Genomic DNA, 26,812 nt, shown 5'->3' with positions numbered 1-26,812 from the left:
ATTAGTTATTATAATTGATTATTTTGATTATTCAGTATATAGTTAACTCTTATGGTTTAGCTTTTTCACCATATTTATACTGTGGATTCACGGCCAGAATGAGAGGTGATTTCAGGCGAGGTCATGAACGTCTTTTTAAAGTCTAACTAAAATCAGCTCTGGAAACAAAACATCTTTTCAATATTTACATTTTTGTTTGCCATGAATTGTAGCATTGAATTTTATATTATGTTTGTTATAAAGCAGTTACATTCACAATATTGTTAGTGTGAGATATTGATGATATTGTGATGATACAAAGATGTGTATATTCCCTGTGCAGCAGCATCAGATTGGCAGGAGCAATGAAGCACTTAACAGAAATTGCTGGTACTCTGAATAAGTAAGCATGGCCAAGGAATGATCTATTTTCTTTGGAAAATATTTTTTTAAGTTTTATTAAAGTAGTATAGTTTTTATTTTTGAGGGCTTAATGGGTGATATTGAATAGTTGGTTTCACCTCCTTAAGGTTTATTATCAATATGCATGAAACTTGACATTAAAATCCCTGCCTTTGGCAAGCCCACTGTTACTTATTAAAATAAAAGTTGTTTTGTGGATGATTAATACATGTTTTTTTCTAAATAATAATTTAAATCAGTGATTTTAGTATTTTTTGTGAACTGAATGTTTTCATACAGTTTTCTTAGAAATTGATCTAGCTCTTAAAGAAGGGCATTTAGCAAAACTGCCTGATACAGTGTGATGCAAGGAGATTTGTTTCTGATCACTGTAATGATGAACCACTGGTAAGTGAAGATGCCAGTGTATTAGGGCTTTTCTTTTGCGTGATTAGCTTAAGAAAATTGACCACTAGAAATTTACAGAAAATTTCTGTCATTGTTTTCCTACATTTTAGGGTGAAGAGTTTGCCAACATTGAATGAATTCCCTTTTATTCCAAGTACTGTATGCAAAAAGTAATTATGGGAGAGTGAGCTTTTTGGCATGGAACAGAAAAATCAAATTACAGTATAAAATAATTTGTAGAACACCATGTTGGTAAAATTTGATGTGGAATGTAATGCCTAAGTATTAAAAACCTTGAAGTATTAAAAAAAAAAATTGTACATTTGCATTTTACTTCCTGTAACACTATGTCTGTAGCGGAAATGCCTGCAGAAGGATTTGGAAAGTGCCATTAATACTTTAGAAGGGTTTTCCAGGGTTGTTCTGTCTTGACTGGGGCATGTACTGGGAACTGGGAATCACTGGCTTCATTTAAAAGGTTTGGGGAACAAAAACCTAACTCATAAAAATCTTTCTGTAGCCTTTATTTTGTGGCATTTTATCAAAATGCTGGCTACAAATGAGAGCCCATTTTTTGGCTTTCTAGAAACCACAAAACACAAACATGTCCCCAAAAGAAAGCATCTAACTAGTGGAAGACCTTACGCCAGCAGGTTTTTCTGCTCTGTGAATGAATTGGAGGCATATCTTGATTATTCTTGTATTCATGATGCAGAAGGATTCAAAGAAACATATTTTGAAGCTCATTACTGTTTGGGACTTTGTTTGCATTGGATGAAGAGCAGAGCTTGGCTTTTAATTAAAGCTCCAATTCTAAGAATTGGAATTTTGGGGGTTTGGGGGGATTTGTTTGGTTTTGTTTTTTGAGACAGGGTCTCACTATGTAGTTAAGACTGGCCTTGAACTAACTACGTAGCGCAGGCTACCCTTGAACTTGAGGTGACACCTCTGCCTCAGCCTCCTGAGTGCTGGCAGTATAGGCATGTGCCACCGTACCTGCCTAACAGTTAGGGTTTTTGAAACCAATGGTAAGATAATTGTATTATTACCACCAGATGCCTAAAGGGTGAAAAAGTTAGCACTGGTTACACAGTGTTAATTTTCATAATATCTCTTAGGTTATTTTTTTTTAATTTTCTGAGTTTTTCATATAAATTTTGCTAAACATGCCATTGAAAATTATGAAAACAGATTTTCATGAATTTTTGCTATAGCGGTGATGAATTTTTAAAAATGTAAGTTAAAAAGTACAGGGTTCTATTGAGTGTTCTGGTCCAGTGGATCATTTCTCAGGGGCCCTTCTGCCCTCAGCCTGTTCCCTGGGGACTTGGAAACTGCACACTTGCAGTGGACTTCATGACTCCTGTCCTAACAACCCCCCTTCACATCCACAGCACAATAGTTGTCGAGTCAAATCCACCTCTCTGCCTCCTCACAGAAGCGATTTGGGACTAGGAACCCAACAGGAAGGAGGCATCCATCTCAGCACAGCTTCATGCATCCACCCAGTCTTCATGCAGCCAGATCCTTCAGAGTTGACATGGAAATGATTCCTAAAACACTCTGCACAGGAGTGTGAAGTCTCTGAACCCTTGGGTTTCTGTGCCAAATGCACTTCACGGAGAAGACTGTTGTTGCCAAGAAAGCCATGGGCTGCTGCACTGCTGAAAGTTGCCATTGGCTGGGACTAATGTCCTAGATACCACTTTGGGGTTCTGTTTTTGTTATGCCGTGGGACCCTGCATTCCCACTTTTGCCTCTGTGAAGCAGGGATAATATTATCTCCCTTAAATACCTCACAAACTGGCTATCAAATGAAGTATGCTGTTTGGGGAATATTGCAGGAATGCAAGGTATTTTCATGGAGGCAACATTTCTGAGGGCAGCACAGATTAATGGGACCTTAAAGAATTGTTGGGAAATTGTTTGCAGTATTTATGTGACACTAGTGGGTCTCATGTGTTTTAACCCATGAATTTTCCCTTCTCCATAATATTTCCTCCAAATAACAAAAGAAAACAGCTTATAGTTGTGTGTTTCGTGGAAGCCTTAAATGGGAGCACAGGTAGTCAGAAAGTGGGTGGTCACCGGGTGGGGAAGCCTTCCAGTGCCATTCCTAGCTCTAAGTTACCACAGTGATCTCTGCAGATTTGCCTGTTCCCATGCACCATTCCCCACGCCTCACTTTGGAGGGAAGGAATGATGATAGGAAGTCATCCCTGTGTTCTTTTAGAACTGTTTGCAGCTCCTGTTTGAGCTCAGCTGCTCACCCAAGAGAGGCAAAGTCCTGAATGCTGGAGTCAGACCAGAAGGGCCCATTTCCTATTGGCTGATTCTGCCACTTACTAACCAACCCCCCCCTACCACCACCACCACCACTGCCTCAGTGTCCTCACTAATAAATTAAATGCAAAAGAATTTTGTGGGCATTAAATTAGATAAATTTTAGCAATTTATTGTGTGTGATCATCATCATTAAAGACAGGAATTTATGAATGCCTTTTACTTGTACTAATATTTTTTAAAACATCTTTTTAAAATATTTAGATAAAACCAACAAACATGAACACATGAATTATCCAAACTGGCAAGTTCCAGTGGGCTGCTTCAGTAGTGAGGATTTAGGCAGCTTGGGTTCTGAAACCTTTGTCTCTTCTTCCTTCATCCTTCTTTCTTTGTGTGCGTGCCAACGTCTCAACCAAGCTTTTGTTTCATTTTTATATTCCCCTTTGCAAAAACTGTTCATAGAATATTATAAAAATTGAACAAGAGCTAAGTATAAATAAATGATTTAGGGTGTGGCTCAGAGGTAAAGTGCTTGTCTAGCATGCAAGTGGCCCTGGGTTTCATTCCCAGCAGCATATAAAAAAAAAAATGTGTAAACAAGCATTTAGAGATGTATTAATGTGTTTTTCTGCCAGGAACATTTGCATTTTAATATGAACTGAGCATTGAATAAACAGACTAAATCCCTCATGGGGCCGGGTCTTGCATCAGGCAGCCAGCATGCACAGCTACTTGGTGTGCAGGGGGCTTGACTAAGAGAACCCCAGGAAATGATTGTCCCCTAAGACTGTTCCTAAGAAGACAGAGGAGAGAGAGGAAGGAAGGAAGGTGCAAAAGAAAGGCATGAGATCTAGTTTGATTAAGTCTACACTCTAAGCCTGGCCTTGTGATAGGCATTTTTTGATGGTTACTTGGTTAATCCTCCAAATAGGCCTGGGAGGTGACATTATTATTGCTGCCTTTCCCCCTTTTGTTAACAGCTGTGAAAACAGAGGTCATGGGGTGCACAGCTGGCTGAAGGTTAATGGCTAAAAGTAGCAAAATAAGCTGAAGTCTGAATCCTGGACTGCCTGGCTTCACAGCCATGATTCTCTTAGCTACACCTGCTTATCACAATGACGAAAAGTAATTTTTCCAAAAATATGATAATAGTGCTAAAAAGAAATAAAGAGAAACAATCCAAAGATAGCACTGTGGAGGTCACTGATGCCTTGAGAGAGGACAATGCGAAACTTACCTACAAAGGGTTCCCTCTGAGGATTGCTTTCCCTGCCTGTCTGGCCTTGTGAAATTACACCTTCCCTAATGGCTCCGAGCTGAGCTTGTCCCTTCCGTCAAGGGCAGCTTCAAGTTCATGGAATAGCTTCTTTGAAGCTTGTGGGTGCCAATTCCAGGCAGCAAGATACTACTTCCAGAGATTAAATTAGCTTTCTTCAGTCCCAGCATAAAGCAGTACAACTCAATTGATTATCTTGAAGGGCCTTCCTGAATTTTTGTTGTCGTTATTCTTGTATTTCTTGAGCCACTGTGCTCTCCCAGTGGTGCCACTGTTAAGGAGGTTTGTCTGTGCTGTATTTTTGATTTAGGAATAAGAATCATCTGAATAAAGTCATAGGCATCTAATCTAGACCATTTTTCTCAGAGTTGCAAAGATGGAAATTCCAAACTGTATACATGCCCAAGGGCTAGGAATGGACTAGGACCTTTTTCCTGGAGTGTTTGAGCTATTTATATTATACTGCCGCAGATTGTTAGCAAGCTTCTTTCTGTTCGTTGATAGGGACATGAAATCAAAGCAGTCTGCTGCCACCTAGCCTTTTCCATTTCCATCTTCAGGAGCATCCCTCATTGTTTTACGGAGAGATGTTTTAAAGGAATTGTTCTTTTATCCCTGAGAGGGAGACACTGATAAAAGTACTGTAGAATCATACATCTCTCCCCATCATTTTACTTATATCGGACTTCATTTTAAGTTGGTCCTTGAGTAAAATGGATGACTATAGGTTGTGGAGTTCAAATCTGTTGCAATGAATAAGCACTGCATATGGATAGGGGCAAAAAATTCACATTTTCAGTGACAACGATTAATAGCCACCACCATGACCCTAAGCCAGCTTGTGAAATAGATGCAATCTTTTCCCAGGTTCTGGGGCACTTTTCAGTTTTCACAGCTGTCTCCTCTGCAAAATGAGTGTTTATTGTTGGAAGGGCAGTAGGGCCCTTACTCTGTAGGTTCCCATACTCTGGCCCCAGGCAGGCAATCTGAAGTCATCGCTGCTGATATTCCCGGGCACCTATACCATGTCAGGACAAGGCTGGGTTCTGGAGACATAGGAGGAAGTCTAACAGATGGCTCTGGCCTCAGGAGACTTCCAAAGGAGTTGGAGAGACAGAAGTTAAACACATTAGTCCATGATCAAGTGCAAAATTAGATAAGTGCATTGAAAGAGAAGTCAACCTCCCAAGAAATTGATATGTGAGTGGGTAGGACGTTGACGCTTGTGGAAGGAAAACACACAAGCTTTTTCAAAAGAAGGCTGAACAGGAACTAGCTAAGTGAATAATTTTTTCAGCCTCTGAGAAAAATACGTACCAAAGACATCTCAAGATGAGATAGGCCCTTAGGGAGGCTGAGGCAGATGGATCCCGAGTTGGAGGCCAGTCTGGGTAACCTAGTGAGACTCTGTCTCTACAGGTGAATAGGGCTGGGGTCATAGCTCTGTGGTAGAGGGCCCCTAGGTTTGATCCCCGGCTCTACAAAACACAAACAAGACTCTTCCACGAAAGATAAACGTATAATGTAATTAGTAGAATTAAGCAGGAGACAGCCCCCTTAAAGTTCTGTTCTCATGTAAATACAGTTCTGCTCTACGTGCAAGCCTAAGTAGTGGTGGTCCCAAAGAATGGTTAGGTATTGGTGTACCCATTGTCCACACAGCTAGCATGCTTACACTGTATACTCAACTTCAAAGAAAGTCCTCAAGGTCCTCTCTGTCCACTTGTTTCCCCGAATTCCTTCCCTCTGAGCTGCTTTTCATCAGACAAGTTGCACATCCTGCAAAGGTTCTCAGATTTCTCTAGAAAGAATGTTGCTTCTGTATTAAATTTGGAACCATCCAGAGAAGTAATGAATCTGAGCATTTTATGAGTAACACTTTGTGTCTAAAAGAGAGCTCTACAATTTAGCCTTAAACGTATGAAGATACCTACTATTCAAATAAGCAGCAATATTATTCCATTTAAGGGATTTTTAGCTTTGGATTAACATAAATAAGACTTGCAGGTTGAAAGATTTGTGTATGTCCTTAAGAAGATATTGTTTTCATTATAATATGTATAGTTTTTATTTACTTAATAAGATTACTGTCCTGGGCTTTCAGGACATGTATAAAATACAACTGGGGCATTAAAAGTAAAGATAAATTATCCACCCCAAACAATACTAGGAGGTTCTTACTAAAGAAGCTTGAATCTAGCATATCAGGGAAAAACTCCCCAAGGAGTGTTTAATTAGGACTCTTTAATAAAAACTCAGCAGGACCACAACCAAACTCTTCGTAAAAATGACCCAGGCCTTAGGCTCCACATATTACAGAACCTGAAACCCTGAAAGTAGCATTGTAAAAGCTGATTTTAATTGCTCTGGGAATGAGCTGGAAAGAGGCAGCCCAGGCTTTCTGGGTTTCTGTAGAAAATGAGTGGGATTCTTGCCAAGTGTGGACCCTTGTTACCAGTTTTCAGCACCAAGAGTGTCAAAAAGGAAGAAAAGGAAGAAAAGAAAAAGAAAACACATTATCATTATCTGTAAATGAAGGATATCACAAGAGTTGTCCCCTTCTGTTCTAATTTGTAGAGTATATTTCTCCCTTGACTTATTCAGAAAATAGTTAACCATGGAGGGGTTATTTTTTATAAACGTGACGGTAGCAGAGATTCTCTTAGAGGTAACTCATTCATGTCAAAAGATCCAACTATTTTTCCTTTGCTTCCTTTTGACCCAAGGAACTGGATTTGTGGATTTAGCTGAATTTTGACAGAGGCCTAGGTTCTATGGCCAGAGAGTTTTGTTTTGTTAAAAACACAAGCTTTCGACATACTGTATATGCTTTGTGTAACAGTTTAAAAGGCTGTAACTGTAAGTAACAAGAAACCTAGACTTAGAATAGCTTCAACAAATTGGGATTGCTTATAAATAGTTGGCCACTGGAAATGTTTCAGCTGTTGTATGCTGTCAACATTTTCCTAGGGCCAGCATATATGAAATTTCCTTGGCCTTTTCCTATGATGACAGATGGTTATTGCAGCTCCAGATATGATGTCTGAGTTCCAGACAGTGAGACGAAGGAGGGAAGGGATAAAGAGAAGGGGTAGCTCTAGTTGTCTCTAGAAACATAAAAGCCCCTTATTGAAAGGGGCTTCAATCTTCCTCATGGTTCCCCCAAACTTCAGCTTACAGCCTATTGGCCAGAACTATGTCATGTGGTCTTCTCTGATGAACAGAGAATGGAAAAGTAAATGTCTGGTTTGCTAGTCTCTACAAGAAAGGCAGCCAAGTTGGAGGGGATTCAAAAAGGTTGAGAGCTATCCACATTATTGACCACATATGGCTTATGTTACCAGATAACTTGAAAGACTTAAGTCAATTTCTTAAGGTTGCTCAAGGACAGGAGTATAGTAAGAAAAGAAAAAAAGCTAAGATTTTTTTTATGTCAAATGCAGAGTAAACTTTGGAAAGAGCGAGGTAGACTGGAAAATAAACAAGAAATTACCTAAAAAGACTTGAAACCAGATCTTATAAAACATTAGGCAAGACGGTCACTACTAATCAACCCCAAGGTTTTCCAAACCATAATATGGATAATAGTGAAGGTATTTCTCTCAGTTTTCACAAATGTCACCCCAAAATTTATAAATACAGACTCCACCAAAAAATGTATACATCGGGAAAAGAAACACTTGCATAAATATTTTACTACTAAATCTATGAGACATCACGCGATTAATACAAGTTACCTTTGGCCTGTACAATTACAGGAGGTGCTTAAAGTGGTGGCCATTAGCTTCCAGACATTCATTAGCATGGTAAACTGCTGAAATGTGTATACATTTTTTGACAGACTCTATATTCGTATATACCCATTACAGTGTTTAAAGTGAAAAATTTTGTTTTGGAGAAAGAAGAAAAAATTCAGCCCAAAGAACAATTGGCCAAAATGTTGTCATGTCTACAAGATGAAAAGAATAAATAATAATTGCTTAGGATATTTTAATCGTATTAACTTTTGAAGTAGCTGATGTCAAATCAATTGAATTTAATCAACTCAACAAATGCTTTCTTTAGCAATCATGCTGCGTTGCTCTGTTGAGGGATCCTGGGGAATGAGTGACCTAAGAAGCTAGCACAGAAAGATGAATGAAACCAGAGAGTCAGGTATGGGCTCTGGCTCTGCAAACAAAGAATCTACTTGTTTGAAAGCGTTTGTCTGTTGCTAAAGTAAACTGTGTGTGAGTGGAGTGTGGAAAGATAGTGTCCTTTCAAAGAGAGAAAGAAGCTAAGTGGAAGCAAGAAAAGTAGGAAATAGAACCCTATATTTGAGCAATCCAGAGTGATTGTGCCTTCCTGCAGCTGTGGGAAAAGAAACTTGAAAACATAAATTTGGATTGCAGAGGGTGTGAATGAGGAACTCAGCATGGGACAGTAGTAGGGGTTTGGGTTCTGAGAAAAAATGGAGCTTTTTAAATGGATGTATCTGTGACCATTGAAAAATATTTCTAGAAATTATCAAAATTTTTCTGGGAAAAAAATCACTTTCTACATTGCAAACATGTACCATAGAGGAAACATGAGTGTTGTTATGAGCTAAATTGTTTCCCACTAAAGTTTGTATGTTGAAATCCTAATGCCAGTGCTTCAGACAGTGACTGTATTTAGAGATGGGGCTTTGAAAGAGTGGTTAATGTACAGTGAAGTCACTAGGGTGGGTCCTAATCTGATATGACTAACATTCTTGCAGCCTTGTAAAAAAAAAAAGAGAGATGAAGACAGTACACATATAGATGCGGACATACACATGCAAGTGTGAACACATGCCTGACCATATGAAGACAAAAGGAGAATTGGCCATCTACAAGCCAGGAAGAAAGATTTCCAGAGGAAACTAACCCAGCCAGCTCTTTCATCTTAGACTTCCAGCCTCAACTATAAGAAAATAAGTTTCTGCTGTTTCAGTCTTCCAGTGTTTGCTCTTTTGTTTATGGCAACTGCAGGGAAGTCATATAGCTAGCAAATATTTTTATTTTTAAAGGTAATGAGGTCAAAAGCTAAATTTATAAAGGGACAAGTAGAAAAAAGGCAGTTTCTGGAAACATTGTATAGGTATAACACTGTTGAAATGCACAACCACTGCAATGGGGTGAGGAGATGGAAAAATTCAGGGAGGGTGAAGGTCTCAATTCTGGGACCCGTGCTATCTGGAAGGGTTGGGGTTGGTGGAAGAAATAGGTGAGTGTGGACTAGACCATGTTTCTTCTGCAGTATGCTTGTCCTGAGGAATCTGTCAGGAGTTAGAATCGTGTGGCAGGCATGAAGCCAAACATGAGATAGCTAAGAATGCCAATGATGAGCAAAATCAGACAAAAGCCGTATCCTGAACAGCCAATGAATGAATTGTGCAGTTCATGTTACGTAGTTGCAGTAATATGACTAAATTGGTAGCTTTCATATACACAAGTAATTTCAATGTCACAGAAAGGCCTTTATCTCAAAATCAAATAAACAAACTAAAAAAATATAATCTTCCTGATAGCTAATGCAGAGGTTAAGACCAAACAAGAAAATACCTCAAAGGGAATCATGGATTCACAAGAATGTGAAATTCAATTCTTTTCCCAAGAACAAATTTTGAGTAGCATCAGTGGAGACCAGGAGAGCTTGAAGAAAACAGTCTTTCCCTATGCAGGAGAGGATGTTGTAGGGAGAGGTGAGGGAAATCCCAGGAAGAGCGGGTTGTCTGGGGCTGGTTTAGGGACAGAGTCCAAACTGTCTCACAATAGCTAAAGGATCATATTTACCTTACAAAGAAAAGTTGGTTTCGACTACATATTTGATGTCTGTGCCAGGTTTTACCCTCTGGAAAAATCAAAAATGTACAATAAATTTTCTACATCAAGAGAATACTCCATACTTTTAGATCTTGTTATTGAAATATCACTTGGGTCCCCAAGCATAGTACTTGGCTGAGGTGCTTGCATGGATTGTTTATATTGCTCATTAATTAATGTGATGAATGAATGTATTAAAAATAGGACTCCCAGTTTTCATACTGAAGGCTTACACATAATAGCACCTAAAGAGCTAAAAACCTTTAGAAAAGTACTGCGTTATTTATTTACAGAATAGCTTTGACTCATTTAATAATTAGGTTTTATAATTACTTTGTAGATTACTTTTTGACTTTCTACAATTATAATTGAATATTATGTTCCTATAAATCTAAAAATACTTTTGGTGTTGCTAATACTGATTAATTTCCCTTAATGTCTTTGAGACTATTATGTCTGGAGATAAAAAGAAAATACTAGTGTGGCTCGAAAGACCCAAACTTCTCAGATGTTCACTCATTCTATACATACTTTTTCATACCTGCTATATTTCATATATTTATCTTCATGTTAAAAAGTAGACAAATAGAGTCTGTCTTCACAATTTTTACATTCTTTTATACTGTATTTAACCCATACAGTTTTAAGTCCAAATTGTAGGAACAAAAATGAAAGAACACTTGCTAAGTTTTAATTTTTAAAATCATCCTGTTTTGCCTAACATTGAGTATAGATAACATTGAGTATAGATGCATTCAACTTTTTACATTTTGATACCTGGTGTGTTATTGTAAGTAAAATAATAACCTTCAGACATTATACTTATTGAGTAAAGATTAACATATATGTAACGTATTTCACTGTTTTAAAATATTTAGCAATTTCAGTATGAATTTAGATAAAACAGATAATAAAATCAGAGGATATAATTTTGAGAACAATTTCTTCCTGGAGTAAGTGTTCTGATTAGATTTAACCAGGCCCTCATTAAAAGGTACATGTCCGTGCTTTACACTCAAGGGGGTTCCTAGCAAATGACCCCATGAAAACATTTACGTGGAATTCTCATCTCTGCCAAATGTGCTGGATTTTGGCATGGAATCAACAATGCTGATGTAATAGTAAGCTAACTTGGATAGAAAGAGCTCCCGACCTTCCTTTCCGGTAGGTGTAGTCTCATGGAAAATCACCTTTGAATCCAAGAAACTGAATGATGCAATGGGGGAAATGATGCCTGTGGGAAAATCTAGAGGAAGTCCCCAACTGATCAGTCTCCTTTTCTACCTCACAGATTCTGTGGGGAAACTTCCTAAAGGGGCCTCTTGTCAAGGATCATACAGTCAATGGCCATTTACTGACCAGCAGCAGCATGTGGAAGGCACAGCGCCTACGATTACAAAGGAGCTGTGAGGGCTGCTGAGCAAATGAGCTACTCTGCACCCTCCAGGCCTGTAGTTGGCTCTGATAGAGAGTCTAGCCTATGATCTGCCAGAAAATATTTGGCAAAGAGCTCACCTGTTTGCATAAGTACAAATATTCAGTTGACATGATTCCTCAAAGAGAGTTGTGAGGGTGAAAGTAAGTTCATTGTCCACCTGTAATCGTCCTGAACTTCTGAGGTAATGGATGTGAAAGTGCTTTATAGAAACACAATGCAAATACAAGGCACTTTCAGTGACTACTTCAGTACCAGAGGCTCTTGTGGAAACAAAGAGAGACACACATGGACCCGGGTCCCACATGAATAGACTGTTTTGCCATCCATTTTAGCCCTCTGAAAGAGTGTAGTTCACATCCCTTGCAGTGACTCATCTAGAGTGTCCTTTGGTGAACTACACATAGGCATTGATGTTCTTTGTTCTCCCAGCACATACCTGTGGTCCTTGTAACATTTGATGTGTACATTAGAAATCCATGATGTTTTTCAGGCAAAATAAAACATGTGAGGTAGAAGATCGGCCTAGAGCCTAAAGCATCATATAATGCACTCCCAAGTAACAGCTATATTTTATAGTATGTATGTGCCAGAAACAGAGAAACAGAGATGGCTCAGTTCCTTTAATTCTCACAACAAACATGAAAGATGTACCATTATTACCCCCACTTTACAGATGAGAAAACAGAAGGGTATAGAAGTATAGTGATAGACCCCGAATCACACGCAGTAAATGGCAGTGTCAGACTCAAATCTAACAGGTCTGTTGCCAGTCTGTATAATTAGCATCTGCGCTATATACTTTTAAGTATTAGTTTTATGTATACTGCTCTATTTCTAATAAAAGTTGTACTATTTTGTAATATATCTGTCATCTTAGTTTTCACCAGATTTTAGCCCATGAGAGACTTCTCTGATGATTATTGTGTATACAATACTTTCTATTTGCAAAATATTTATCAATTGCAAATGTTGTACCATAAAATAATTTGAGAAATCCTCACTAAAGCAGAAAATAAACATGTGTTATATTAAAGGTGGACTTCATTAAGTAAGTACATACAGCTAGGTTCCACTTTATTAATTTTCAGCTTCTCATTTCTCGGTATACATGATCCGAATGGTTTTCACAGGGAAGTCTCAAGTGCTCTTCTCCTGTATGCTGCTGCTTTTTAAAGGTAGCTCATTTTCACTTACTTGTTCATCATCCTCTTCCTTCCTGCAATTCCAGAAGCCGTGTTACTAATTACTGACCTAGTCAACCCTCAAAGAGGACAAAGGCAGCTAAAATTGGAGTGCTCTTTACTTTAGAATCACAATGGATTTTCCATTTTTTAGAAAGTGTAAAGCATTTTTAACTGAAGGGCCCAGAGACCTTTCAGTTATATGGGCACTTCAGTTTCTGCTAAAAAAAAAAGTTATAATTCAATTTTTCTTTTTAAAAAGTATTTCACACACAATTTGAAGTATCTGTATGTGTATATACATGCAACAGGTATGCACGTATGTATATGAATTTTTCATTCTCGCGTTAGCATTTAAAGCCACAGAATTATAATGCTCATACTCATTGCAGAGATATTTCTCAAAAAGTTAGCAAGAATAAAAAATAGTACTAATTACAGTAGGGGATGAATAGTTGTAAATCACCTCGTCACAGAGCCTGGCTGATAGATGCTCCAGAAATATTTATGAAACTAAGATGAGCTATCACTGAACTGCTATCTCTGGCCTTGGAACCAAGAAATGAAGAAGTTGGGGGCCGGGGATTTAGCTCAGTGGTTTCTCCGCCTGCTGCGCAAGCGCAAGGACGCCAGTTCGATCCCCGGGACCAAAAAAAAAAAAAAAAAGGAGTTGGTAAATACAGTGGACACTTGACTTACAAACTCGATTAGTTCCCGAGGTCTGCTTGTAACTCAAGTTGGTTGTAAGTCAATACACCTGAGATCTGGATTTTTTTACCTGGGTACACACTATAGATAACAAAAGGCAGATGAATCTTCCATTAACCTAATTAACTCAAGTTGTTCGTATGTCAGGCTGGTCACAACTTGAGGGTCCACTATATATGAGAATTGAGAAGGAATTTAGAAATGATCGAATGCAACCCTTTTGTTTTTAAGATGAAGAAATCACTTCAGGAAAGCCTTCTCCAAGACCACACATTTGTTTAAAGGCAGATGCTGTGTTCATCACAACGTGTACTTCCGCACTCCCACCTGTTAGCGCATCTGCCGTGTACCTCACCCCTTTGAAGTGCTGGCCAGCGTTCTCACACAGTGCTGCCCAAGGCTAAGTTAATGCACCCCTGTGTGCCTCTAAATTTCTTAGCCACATTTTAAAAAAATTGTAATAAGTGAGATGAATTTTAGGAATATATTCAATTCAATATCATAAAATATTATAATTCCAATAACACTATAAAATTGATTAAGCAATTAATTTCCCATTACTATAAAAGTTGGTCATTGTTATCTCACTTTTTTCAGGTTTTTCAAAATCTGGAGTGTAAATCATATTTTCACACATCTCTGTTTGGATTAACCATGTTTCAAGTACTTAATAGTGACCTGGCGCTTTGAACTACCTTGTTAGGCAGAATGGCTCTAAAATCAAAGGGAAAGAAAGTATTATTATGCATTTTAAAAGTTGCAGTATTTTATTACTGTATATTTATTTATTTTGGGGGGCGGTACCAAAACCACTGAGCTAAATCCCCAGCCCCATTACTGTGTGCTTCTAAAATTCAATTTTAACATAAATGCACAAAAATAAACTATTCCCTATACGGAGTCAAATATATATAGATATTATACAAGTGTACATATATATGTAAACAAACCATCAAAATTACTGAATTAGATTGTTTTAGATACAACTTCTGCCAGACTTTCAAGGAAGCAATATCTTCCACCTTACACAAATTATCTCATTTTTCAAGTAACTCTCGACAAGTATACAATAAATTCCATTTGCAGCACAAGAGAGACTTAAACTGCTAAGTAACTTAAAACTATGACCCAGCAGATCAACAGTACCACACTGTTGATTAGCAACATTGTATATCGTTATCCATCATTTCCATATGCAAACGGAGAGTTGGTTCTGCTGTCACATAAGGGTCCTGCTGCTTGACAGACTGCTGCATAGGTCCTGCTTACCAGGTATTGTACTTACCAGAAAAATGAAAGAAGGAAGAGAGTTTGTCTTTCTCATCACTCTTCAAAATCTTGTTTCTAACAAGAAATTCTGTAGACGCAGAGACTATTGCATTATTCAGTGTTAATTCCCTGAAAAGTTAATGTCATTATGGGTTCAGGTAATGCCTTGACCTTTTTTTGTATATTTGTTCAAAGCTTTGCTATATATGTTGGTTGGTGGGTTTTTCCCTTTTTGAATTCCTTAGCTTTTGAAGTAATAACAGCTGAGAGGGGAAAGGAGAGGCAGGGGGTGGAAAAGAGAAGAAACTGATTCAGATCACATTCCTGGAAGCTTCTGATTTGGTACAGTACAATGCTTGAGATAATTTTATCTCTTTTTCAAAGGTCTATTACACTTTCCTTTTTTATTCTCTGCCCCAGAACATTAATCAGAAGACTACTCTAGTCTTTCCTCAAAGTTAATGGCTCCACATTAATAAGGTTTTTTTATTAATTAATATAAGGCAATGTAGCCTTGTCTTTAAATTTTTAATTCTTTTAGATGTTTATCACCAAACCTAGATTCTTATTACTCTCAATGAGTGAAGCAGATAGACATGTTAGAATGTTTGTAGCTATACGTAGCAGAAAACTACAACACGATTGGATTAAACCATAAACATCCCTGATATAAGAAAGTCAGTCATGTAGTAACACAGGAACATTATCAATTGCCTGAGTCCTTTTCATCCATATCTCTTGTCATCCTCAAGAATTGATTAGTCTTCTGACAGATGTCTACCATAATTCCAGTTCTATGCAGATAACTAAAAATGCAGAAAAAGGAACATGTTTTCTTCATGCTGTCTTTTTAAAATAGAGAAAAATCCTTCCCAGAGAGACTACACCTAGATGACTTCCCTTCAATGCCTCACTGAACAAAATTGTATCATGTGTCAATGTTTTAGCCAGTCACTACCCCAGAGACATTACCTCCATGACTAGCTGAGACTAGCAAGTCTCCCATGTGGGGCTGCACCTGAGGCTCGCTGCCCTGTAAGTACATGGCTGCAAAGTTTTGTGAGTATTTGGATTACACTAAGGGCCTAGTAAAAAGGAGGAATGGTTCTTGGTTGGGACATATATAGAGTCCACTTCAAATAAGTCAGAAATGGTGAAGGGCTTTAAGATATTGTCAGTGGGGCTAGAGAGACTTGGACTGTTTTGATCGATATTAAGGAGTTTCAGCTAAAGAGCACTTGGGTAATATTAGATGAGCGACATAAGTATTCTGCCTGGTGCAACTAGGACATTGGTGATGACGTTTATTTTGAATTAAGATAATATCCAAAGGAGAAGCAGTTTAGAGGGAGAGTAGATCGAATTGTACCTGAGTGTGAATGGCAGGGGCCTAGACTGTTTGAAGGTCAAGAAAGGTTTTCTAGTCCTTAAAGCACTTTCAAATACTAAGGCATGTGTTAACCAATAACTGACAGAGGACAGTACTAGGGGTACTGAAGTTTATTGCAGAAAATGATGAGTAAAACAAGAGAGAAATGAAGGGGTTTAGAAAAAGAAGTACTCCTCTCAGGGTGAGAAAAAAGTGGGGGAATCTGGAGTTCCTCGTGAAATGTATAAATTTTAATTGAATCTTCAATAAAAGATTTGACGTACAATTATGTGTGGTGGCAAACATGGGTAATCCCAGCGCTGGAGGGTAGGGGTGGGGGGCTGAAGTAGGAGGAGAGCATGTTTAAGGATAGCCTGGGATGAATAGTAAGTTCAAAGCCAGCCGGAACTACATTGTGAGGCCAAAAAAAAAGGTTTGAATCCAGCTGTGTTGATGTATGCCTATAATTCCAGCTATTTGGGAGGCTGAGGCAGGAGGATTGTAGGTTCAAGGCCAGCCAGGGCAACTGAACAAGCTCATGTCTTGAATTAAAAAGTACTGGGACTACAGCTCAGTGGTAGAACTTTGCTGGGTTCCTTGCCCAGTACCTCAAAAAAACTTGACAAATAGGAATTGAAGAAAGGTGGGGTCACTCCACTCTCTGTAAGGCAGATTTGAGGAGTGGTGAGGAGGAGTTGGGTTGCTAGGGCAGGTTTGAATGGATAAAATCAATAGGAAGCTTGTGGAATAATTGCATAAAATATATTTCCTCTATTACTTTCATTGCAAACTGTATTAGTCAGCTATGCTACCGTAATGCTACATACAAAATAGTAGCATCTTACTCACCGGTGTGCTTGTGGGTCAGTGCTCATCACCTCAGTGTGCGTTCGTGAAGTTTGCATTCATATTTGTCCCTCAGGTCGCTCCTTCTTGGACAAACAGTTTCCCTCAGCATACTATGGTCATGCAACAGGTGACCATTCCAGAAACTCTTGGTACTTCATAAGGCTCAGCTTAGAGCAAGCAGGATCATTTGCACCCATTTTCTCTTAGTCAAAATGCATGATCCTGCCCAGTATCACTGGGCCGGGGACGTAGCTCAGTGGTGCTGTGCCTGCCTCGCAAGCACAAGGTCCTGGGTTTGATCCTCGGTGCCAAAAATGAAACAAAATGTCCAGTATCATTGAGGGTGGAAGGTAGGGGCAAGGAAGACACTGAATCTTTCTAAACAATAGTCTAATATGTAACATAGGAGGAGTAGAATTGGATTTCGCTGAGCAGCCATGAAATTCCTAGAACACCAGGATTCTCAGCTACAGTGCCTAGCGGGCTTAGTGACAAACTCAGGAAAGCAGTCTCAGTAGAGTGACCTTTTTCTTCCTCTACGCTTGTGCTATTATCCCAAAGGGATGACATGGGCTGGTAAGTTGGTCACTGGGCCAACTAGGCAAAATAGAACCAGCAACTTCAGGAGCATCTCATTTTCATGATCAGTTGCCTTTGGTCTCATGCAGCAACATTGCTCCATTCTCCTAGGCTTAATTAGAGGCTGCTGTTGCCTTCCTCACCAGCCCTGCTAGTGAGTGATAAAAACTCAAACAATAAAATACTTGCACTGTTTTCCTTAATATGTAGTTTTTGGACTTCTTCCAAAAATCCAACACATTTATGAAAGTTGAACCAAGTCACTGTGCTAATTATTCTACCAACTGTGTATCTTAATTAGTTGTTTAACACGTGGTCCGCAGAAGTGACATGGGTTTCCCCCATTGTATAGCTAACTTACATACCTGAGATTTGAAGACATCTTCAAACTATTTTATTTCTAGAGAGCAAATGAATTGCTGCATAAATAAGAAATTTTAGTAGTGTTTTTTAATTCCTGAATCAAATATATGGCTAAGGTTGTATTTAATGGATCCATAAATTCTCAACCCCAAATGGCTCCATGATGCTTGAGTAGATCCTGTAAATAAAGTATGTGCACACATACATGTGAGAGCCTTGTTTTATAAAACATGTTTTAATAAGACACCAGTGATGTGGTCGTAAAATATAAAAGTGAAGCTCACTTCCTGCTTCTCTATACTTCCCAAATTTCATTCAGCACTTTTTCTGCACTTCATTCTGTGCTTTTTTTGCTACTGGCAATGATTAGTGAGCCTGAAAAGGCCGCATACAGTGGAGGAAGAGATGTCCTTCCTGACACTCTTCAGTCCTGAGGCTCCAAGTCCACAATTCCTTAGAAAATTTCTAGCTTCACTTTTAGGGTTCTTTTCCCCCTACATATTAAAAGAGGTATTTGAGAGAAAGGAAAAAGAACAGGGAAATCACAAAGACAAGAATTTCAGCAGGAGACAAGATTTTAAAAGTATATTTATGTTTAAGCATTAAATATTACCTGTCACAGGGGTTGTCATTGAAGAATCTCAGTGAGCCCTGAGCATGAAAATCTGGTTCAGGAAGAACAATACATTGGAAGATGCCTGGCCACACATGTCATAGGAGGAAGGCCCTGGTCAAGTCTAGTTTCTAGGAGTGCATTCCCAGGGGCAACAGAGAAGTTCAAGTCTAGTTTCTAGGAGTGCGTTCCCAGGGGGAACAGAGAAGTTGCAGGCTGGGTAATACGGCAGCTGCATTGTGAGAATGAATGAGGATATCAACTTGGAAGAGTAAGAGTAGAAAGAATTCAGAGAGATAGAATAAAAGCTGAAATTGGTAGAAATAGGTTAAGCTTAATGTAAAGGTCATGAGAGCCTGTATTTCATCCGTGGCTGGAGTACTTTTCTGCACTTCACCTGGGATGGGTCCTTATACCAACCAATTTGGAAATTGAGCTTCAGATTTTTTTATTTGCTACAAAGAAATTGATTAACTGAAAAAAAAAAGGTTACTTAATTGATTTGTTTTAAGGTAAAAGAAACAAAAGCCTTCAAAGAGAATTGTTGCTTGATTGGTAAGTGGGTTGATTTGTCAATAAGAAAATGGAAGGAAGGAAGGAAGGGAGGGAGGGAAACAAAAGAATGAAAAGTGAAATAAGCGTTCTCTAATTTCACAGTTTTTAAAATCGAAGCTGGATGTGCTGGCACACCCCTTTTATTCCAGCACTCAGGAGGTTGAAGCAGGAGGACTGCTGTGAGTTTGAAGACAGCCTGGGATACATAGTGAGTCCAAGGCCAGCCTGAGCTATCTAGCACGAGTATGTCTCAGTAAAGAAAAAGTCTAATAATTATTACTAAATTATGCCCTCTTCATCAGATTTTTGACCATTTTTTCAATCTATACAACTCAGATGTGTCCTATTTCAGTGTGTTGTATTTATAAAATGGTTTTTGAATTTTAAAAACATATGAATGTTAGTATTTTTATAAATCACAGTAGACAAACTGTGGATAATGAATTATATCAAATAAGTATGATTACAAGTAGATACTTTTAAGTTAGAATTAAGTAACGAGTTAATAGACTATTTACCTGGCATGCAGGAGATATTGGGTTTGATACCCAGCACAGCCAAAACTAAAGCAAAAATAGAAATAATTTCAGTAAGTTGTCAAGGCAAAATATTTCACCTTGTTTCCTCCTGTATTTAGGTTTCTTATAAAACATAGCTTATATTTATATATAAGGTATTGTCCATAAAGCCTCAAATTATATATAATATTTTATATTTTAATAGGTCAGTCATACCCTTTTGGATACTGTGTTCCTAGTCTAAGTGCCAAATAGTGTTTTAAATTCATTTAGGCAATTTGGCTAGCATTTCTCTCATCTAATCATCAACTTATCCATAATAGGGAGTTTGCCTGCACACTTACATGCACACTCACACACTCACACACACACACACACACACACATGGAGGGGAGAGAGGGAGAAGGAGAGAGAAAGAGAGGCTCTACAATAGGAGACAAGAAGATTGACTGGAGACTCAGGAAATCAGAAAAGTGTGACTGGGAATGTGACAGGACTGCTCTAACACTGTTGGTTCATACTAGGTGGCTGCTTCCCTGATCCTGGGCAGTAGTTTTGTTTTATTGTTTTAGAAAAACTGGTGTCAATACCGAATAGTTTCTCTAGTGTGAGAAACTGAAAGTATAAATAAGGACTAAAAGGTATAATAGATAGTGTGAAATAGGAAGAAAAGGGGCAAAGGGGAGGGGGAAGTGGGAGGGGTAGGGGAGAGGAAAGAAGGGAATGGAATGAATACGAGAAAATGGAGAAATGGAAATAAAGTCTTTGTAGATAGGGAGGGATGGAGCGGTTGAAGGGAGGGCAGGGGAATGGGGAAAAAATAAGAACCAAGATGGATTATGAAAAGGTGAAAATTTCCAATGATGAATGTCATTATGTGGTATACCTTAAATGTACCAATATAATTTAAAAAAAGAAATAGTGTAGAAAGTTTTACTTTATTTTACTTTTCGGTTTTTCCCTTGTTTCTGGAAGTAGTTCAAGATTTAGAAAGTATCTTCCCACTTGCATTTAGAAAACCCATTTCTAAAGACTCTCCTTCTGTGGAAAAACTCTTAATGTGACATTTGTAGAAACAATTTCAGAACAGAGTATTTTATTGCTTGTTTCAGCAGAGTTTTTAACTGTTCTTTTCTAAATACTACAAATGCCTAAAATACATAATTAGTTAACCGCAGAGATACAGCTCTACCTGATACAGTAATTATAGGTCACCTCAAAGATAGTAGTAACATCTTTTTATAAGACTTAATTCATATTTCTCTCACACAAAAAAATAGACACCGAATTATGACTGGAGTTTATATAAGACCAGTCTAAAGCCAACCATGGCTATGTAATTCCAATGATTCTCTCCCCATCAATGGAAAATTAGTGTCAGCTGAGCCGGAGTCCACAGAGTCTGAGTAAATGTCTGTTTCCTTGCCACAACTGAATGTGTGAAACTTTTTTCAAATGGTAAAATTACTATGAAAGGTCAGGAGATTAGTTTTACATGCATCATGGAATCCATTTGCTTTAATGGTATTATAACAAGAGAATAGACGTTTTTCCTGAGTTTAGAACCAAATTAGAATTCAAATATTCAGAATTCTGGCTCAACCCCAAACTATTTTCTTTAACGTGATCGTCCCTTGACAAAATGATATTCTTTCAAATTAGGAAGAAGGAGGATTTCTGGGAAAAAATATACACATATGAATATATGTATATATGCACTACTATTTGAAAGGAGCATGTAATCTAAAGGTACTGCACAGGAGCTCCATGCTGAGCTTGTCCTTCCTTAGATTATGAGCACCTTGAAAGCATATATTACATATATTCTGTAAATAGCTGCCCCTCGGGAAATAATAACTTTTCTTTCAAAAAATCAAGGAGAATCCACAGGTCTTTTGAATTTTAATTAATTACTGCATGTCAAAAAGTTGAGTCTCATACACTTCCCAAGTAATCAGCCCATATCTTTAGCTTCTTAACGTAAGCAAATTGTTCAATTGTGCCATCATTTTATTCATCTGTAGAAGTGAATAGTGTACATAGTAGGCAAACGCTAAATGCTATATGTATTGGTATTTCTATGAGTCTGAATTTCCTCTAATATGACAATAATGACTCATTTGAAACAATTCATTAGATTTGTCACTAACCCCTGTTATGTTTATAAAAATGCCTCCTGTATAGCCAGACCAGAGAATCTGTCTTATCTCAACTGTTTTATTATGTATTCCTTCATGAGGTATATACCACCAGTTAATTTAGAAACCATCCCTTTCTCTGTCATTCATCAAATCTTCATCACTCTATTCCGGGGGTTGAGCATACCCCCAGATACCTGTAGGAGGCTATGATGGGGACTAAAGAGAGACAGAAACAATATTCAAGGTATAAGGGAAGACTGACGGAGAGAAGTCTGTCTCTAGTGGACAAGGTGAATAAAACTCTGCAGTTGACCCACTTTTATTAGCCAGCCAGAAGCTCAGGGGAAGGGGTAGTGTACTTTTCCTGGAAAAGTGACTGCAGTAAGAATGGGGCTATAAAAATGAGTTAATCATCACAAAGGGAACAAATTAATGGGGATTAGGTCCTTCCCCATACCTGGATTCCTGCTTTTTTTTTTTTGCATTGTCCTCTGCAGATGTTATCTTCCCTCAGGAGTGCTGTGATTATGAGCTTTCTCCACAGAGCCAGGAAATACGCAGCCTTCCACATATTTCCCTATTCCTAAAGCAAGTTACATTGTCCTCGAGACTGCAGGGCCTAAGTCACAAAGTCTGGTCCCTGCCATTTTCCTCACATAGCTTGGTCCCCAACAACTCTACAGTTATTTTGTTTGCCTAAAAAGAATTATTTGTAAAGGAAGAATATTGGTGACAAACAAAATTCCCTACATTCTCTCTTTTTCCTGCCTTTGAAGAGTTTAAGGTCAGAGCACTAAACCCATACATGCTCTGGTTTAAAGAATAATTGAGTCAACTATCATAACAGAGGGCCTGAAAATATCTGAAGGTAAAAAAAAAAAAAAAAATCTGAAGGTAGAATGAATAGTTTATACTAAGCCAATATGCTCCAAGCTCTGAAAACATTCAGCAGCATAACCTCAACAGAACTATGAGGCAAAAAATAAGGGAAATGCTTTGGGCTTTGGAGCTTTTCATTTCCTGTGAGCAACACATCCCCTGCCCTTGTCTCACCTCCTGCTCATTGTCCTGGTGGAATCTTCCTGCGAGTTCCCTGCCTGTGCCTAGAGCCAAGTCCTTACATGAAGGCAAGAGCTGTTTGAAATTGTGATGTACAAAGCAGGTTCAGCTAGGCATAATTTGACTCTTTTGGAGGGCTGTGGCTATCTGTTAGTGGATTCTGCCTGTAGTTTGGGATGTCTTGGTTTACAGAGATGTAAAGTGTAATTGGCCTAAAAGATGTCTCTTAATAAAAAAAAAATCCTGTTAGGGAGGACCGTGGTCCCCTGCCTTGTTTCTACTAAGTGGAATGTTGTGTTAACTGATTTTGATAAGGGGTTGAGAAAAGGAACTGATTTTTCCACTACCACCTGAAGAAAGCAGGTAAAACTTGCTGTGACATGTTTGCCTCCTCTAATAGGTAGTGCGAATGTAGCTGCTTCTTTATGAAGGGCAAGCACCCCAACTTCTCCAATCTTTCCTTGAGTTGGGTCCCCTCTTCTTTCCGGCTGGTACCCCACAAGCCGGGTGATGCTCTCAAAATCTAGACAAGTGCCAGAAACACCATCTTCAGCTCAGATGTGCACTGGCTGACGAGAGGCAGGTGGTATGTGGTGAGGAAATGTCACCAGCCGCTAGGCCTCAAGTTATCAGCATGGATTGACAGCTAAGGGAGGTGGTGCATGCCTTTGTACTGTGGCCATAACCAGTGACTCTTGAGTGACCACAGTTTTGTCCCTACAGTAAACTTGAAAATACTGCACTGAAACAAGAAGATAGTACTTGAACCTGGCATCAGTTAAGGAGTAAAGTGTGCAAGGCCAAGCTTTCTCATTTTTCTACCCTGCTTATATGTGAGGTTGTAGATGTTTCCTTGGGGCTGACGAAGACAGATATCCTGTAGTTATGATGGTATCGGTATACGTCGGTCCGGGCACCTTTCCAACTTCATGACCATCATCAGTTATGTTTGGTGAAGGTTGTTTCCTCCATCCACTACCGAAATTGGCACCAACAGCGTTCTAGGGTTCATGACGCAGAGGTGGGTGTGGCTAAATTAATAGGTAGTTTTCCACCATCCCATACACAGTCTTTCCCACCTCCTTGTAAGCCAAGGCTATTTTCTCACTTCTCTTCCTGCCTATCTGAGGTCAGTTTATATATAAACCAATGGCAAGGTCGAAATTAGCTCTGAGCATTATGTTGAAGGGCTTAATCCTTCATACATTTCTTTCCCTTTTCCGCATTTCAGACTCTCAGCACTTTCACTTGCTACAGATTATGATCATGGACTGTTTATGATCACTATAACAAATACATTCCCTGTTCAAAGACTGAAGGAACCTAGATGGAATCATTTAAAAGGACTGATTTCAGCGATCAAAAACATGTAACATCAAAATAACATATTATTTTCAAAATATCATAAAGCTTATGATTTTACTAATTCCAAATTCAAATTTTATATCTGCCTTTAGAATTGCAAAAGCCCATAGCTCTGAAATGATACACATTCATGATATTGGAATTTGAGCCCTTGTCTTTATGTATCTCTGCTCAAATATTTAAGTCACTGTATCTGGGGAAAGTTTTGTTTTTGGATTTTGTTTGCTTTGGGGGATTGAAGCCAGGGTCTTATGCATGCTAAGCAGGTACTATACCACTGATTTACATCCCCAGCCCAAGTCTGGAAATGTTTCAGCTTTTCTGAGAGGTTCTCCCATTTCTGCAATCTCATTCTGCCTCTCCTCTTCTCTCTCTCTCTCCCTCAGCTTCTCCCTCTCTCTTTCCTCAAAACTCCTTCCTATCGCCACTTAGCATTAAAAATAAAAATCACACCAAAATTATTTTGGTGTCATCTTGACCTCCCCATTTCATAGTAGGCTTCTCCTTTCTTATAGACTGAAGAAAGAAAAGAGAAAGGATATTCCTTTACTGGCCTAGAAGGAAATATGTCCTTTCCTTGTCCCTAAGTTAAAATACTTGAAGATTTACAAATTATTGGAGATTTAAGAGCAATTCCGACATGTGCAAACAGCATTGCAGAATTGCACCAAACACAGACAAACCTAAGCACCCATCTCATTTTGACCAGCTTTCAAGTATAGTTGCCAAGTCCTAATCAAAACTCTTCTTTGATGCCACAAAATAAGTATTGAAGAAGTATGTATTGGTTTAGGTTCCCACACAAGTAGACTCTGAGACAAGGAGTACAGGTAGTTTATTTTAAAATTTCAAGAAATACAAGTAAATGAGCATGAAAATGAGACAAGACATGGAAGGACACAAAGCGTCTACCATGGCAGTGGGAAATTGACTCAGTTCCTCAGTGGGGCTCAGGGAAACTGTCAAGGATCTCTCAGTCACCCGAACTGTGGGATGTGGAAGCTGGGCTTCTTTTCTACCAGTTCCTCCATCTACCATGTGTTTCTGGAGATGATTAATAGTCCACCATTTCTGGTTTATTAATGTATGGGCCAAGCATGTAGTTACAGCCAAAAATTAGCTCTTGAGCATAATTATTAACGACCCTCAGGCCAGGAGCTTCAGCTTTGAACGCTGATTATTCAGAAGATATGGGTACCAATAATTTCCCCTATAAGAGTCCTGGACCTGGAATTCATTATATGCAACTGTTTTGAATCAAGGTTATTCTTTGCGTGTCTGGAAAATCTAAACAAACTATTATTGTTTTTGTGTTGGTATTTAGGCATCTGAATATATATCATCAAATACAATCAAAAGAAGTATAAATTAGTTCATCACAAAATCAGATGTGCAGTCACATATTAACTTGAAGTTCTTTGTAGACTACCATTTGAAATAGGAGCTTCCGTAGGGAGAGATCTAAAAACATTTTTCTATGAAAGCTGTTTAATTACAATCTGCTTTAATGGTATTTTATCACAAACACAATGAGATATCGTCTCACCCCAATTAGGATTTCTATTATCGAAAAAAAGAAACTAACATGATGATGAGGATGTGGAGAAAGAAAATTCTCATACCTTGGTGGAGATGCAAATTAGTAAAATCACTATGAAAAATAGTATGAAGATTCTGCAAAGAACTAGAGATAGAACTACTGTATGGTCCAGCTATATCATTACTAGGTTTATATTTAAAGAAAATTAAATAACTATATCAAAGAAATTCCTATACACCTGTGTCTAGTGCAACACTTCTCAGAACTGCTAAGATACAGAATCAACCCTGGTGTCCATCAGAGGATGAATAAATGAAGAAAATGTGGTGTATTATACACAATAGAACTGAGAAGAAAGAATAAAATCCTGTGAGTAGTGACAACATGGATAGAATTGCAGGACATATTATTAAATGAAGTAAGTCAGACAGCTATTACATGTTCTCAATCACATGTGGAAGCTAAAAAAGTTGATCTCATAGGAGAGAGTTGTTACCAGAGGCTTGGAATGGGGAAGGTTGGGAGCCGGAGAGAATATGGTTAATAGGTACAAGGGTTGCATTGCAAATGAGAAATAACTTCCATTATTCTGTAGCAAAGAAGGGTAACTATAGTTGGTGGTAATTAATTGTATATTTCAGAATACATAGTAGAAATAACTTTGAACTTTCTCAGCACCAAGAAGTGGTAAATGGACTAATGACCGTACCACTTACTCTGATCTGTTCATGGATGTATCAAAATGTCACCCTATATCTTACAGACACATACCATTATGATGCATCGATTAAAAATTTAAAAATCTAGATCCTGGAGTCTAAAATAATAACACACTTTATCATATCATAAACCTTCAAAACAAATGTTTAACTATCTTCTGAAATGTGTAGGAAATGTTTCTTAAATGCCAAGTGACATTTGTAGAGATAAGCTGTAAGACAAGTTTTTTTACCACCAACTGAAATACGGTTTCATTAAATATCAGTCTTGATATTAATTGAGCTTGCTCTTTATTTGGGAAGACTAAAGCAAAGTTGTATTTAGGAATAATTCAACAACTTTAAGCTCTTCTAAATCATTTCAGCAACA

At 38.3% G+C, this 26,812-nt stretch overlaps 1 long non-coding RNA gene and 1 pseudogene across 2 annotated transcripts in view; both read left to right on the top strand.

The window, feature by feature from the left end:
* Positions 1-16,247, top strand: part of LOC147824459 (zinc finger protein 292 pseudogene) — a 28,358-nt pseudogene extending 12,111 nt beyond the window's left edge. The window contains exon 2 of the transcript XR_015442328.1: positions 900-16,247. The product of XR_015442328.1 is annotated as a zinc finger protein 292 pseudogene (transcript). The remainder of the gene's footprint in view (positions 1-899) is intronic.
* Positions 1-26,812, top strand: part of LOC147824456 (uncharacterized) — a 230,887-nt gene that overhangs the window by 78,186 nt on the left and 125,889 nt on the right. The window lies entirely within an intron of this gene.

Source organism: Heterocephalus glaber, unplaced genomic scaffold (genome assembly GCF_053883595.1).
Source record: "Heterocephalus glaber isolate CG9 unplaced genomic scaffold, H.glaber_assembly_v1.0 deba00001539, whole genome shotgun sequence".
NCBI classification, from domain to species: Eukaryota; Metazoa; Chordata; class Mammalia; order Rodentia; family Bathyergidae; genus Heterocephalus; species Heterocephalus glaber.
Note: the sequence above shows the minus strand (reverse complement) of the source record. Positions and strands in the feature narration are given on the sequence as shown.